At 39.7% G+C, this 1,047-nt stretch overlaps 1 non-coding gene across 1 annotated transcript in view; it reads right to left on the bottom strand.

The window, feature by feature from the left end:
* LOC124025788 overlaps positions 1-30 on the bottom strand; it is a 191-nt gene extending 161 nt beyond the window's left edge. Inside the window, exon 1 of the small nuclear RNA XR_006837222.1 lies at positions 1-30. This exon is cut by the window's left edge and continues 161 nt beyond it. This is a non-coding gene — a small nuclear RNA (U2 spliceosomal RNA).
* Positions 31-1,047: the final 1,017 nt, after the last annotated feature.

Below are 1,047 nucleotides of genomic sequence, written 5' to 3' on the forward strand. Positions count from 1 at the left end.
TTGATCTTAGCCAAAAGGCCGAGAAGCGATACCTGCAATGATTTCGGAACGAAGTAGCCGTTCTCCGACACGTCAAATTCGGTTATGGTTACACCAAAATGAGCACTGTATGCTTTTTGTTTTCCATAAAAAAAATATAAGGCTTTAAATAAATGGTGGCATGGATGTGGAGTTGATCAACGCCAGGAATAACCACGTTTGACTGTTACAAAGTAACACATTTGTAGGTTCTAAGATCACGTGGTCATCCGCCCTCCAATCAGAAATGAGAGAACACGTTAACCTGATCAACAGCTAAATTGGAATAATAATATATTACGTGTGGGGAGGGGGGAGGGGGGGGCAATTTGGAGATAATAATATTGACATAACATTTGATCTTGTATCAAGTATATCTGGTAGCATTGCTGCCACAAACGAACTGAAGCAATTGTCCACTTGGTGGCGCCAGAGTTCCACCGACCGTCACTTTTTCCTGGTGTGGTACAGAAAACTGCATTTCAATGTTGAACGACTTGACTTCAAGACATTGTCAACGAAAATAACGTGAACAATAAAAATAGCCTGTCTTTTTTTGTATCTGTCTGTAGAGCCTTGTATGATAAGTCCATTGTGAGAAGGCCTTCATAAAGTGTTCCTCCTAAATTACTAGAGGCCAAACTTCAAAGATGTCTATGGCACTGGACTGCAGTAAGAGAGCTAAGGAGCGGATGGTCCTGGCTGCCTAAATGTTTCCTCCACATAATAAACTAAGAAACATGGCACTTTGGAGGCTTACTTTTATAATTTGACTTACTCAGTCACTATAACTAACTTCATAAAATGCCATTAGGCCTAATGAAGATACTGTATATGTAAATGACTTGATTGGTGTCTTGTGAATCCACCTGTATGCGCATTAAGGTTGAATATTTCCCCGGTATTATACGATAATAAATCACTTTTCTCCCGGGTCACCTGGTAGTTTCCACCAAAACTTGGAAGTGTCATTGAAAAGCATTATAACACATATAAATGTCTGGATTTGATGAGCTTTGATTCAGCATG

The sequence above is a fragment of the Oncorhynchus gorbuscha genome, unplaced genomic scaffold, assembly GCF_021184085.1.
Source record: "Oncorhynchus gorbuscha isolate QuinsamMale2020 ecotype Even-year unplaced genomic scaffold, OgorEven_v1.0 Un_scaffold_2450, whole genome shotgun sequence".
In the NCBI taxonomy this organism is placed as follows: Eukaryota; Metazoa; Chordata; class Actinopteri; order Salmoniformes; family Salmonidae; genus Oncorhynchus; species Oncorhynchus gorbuscha.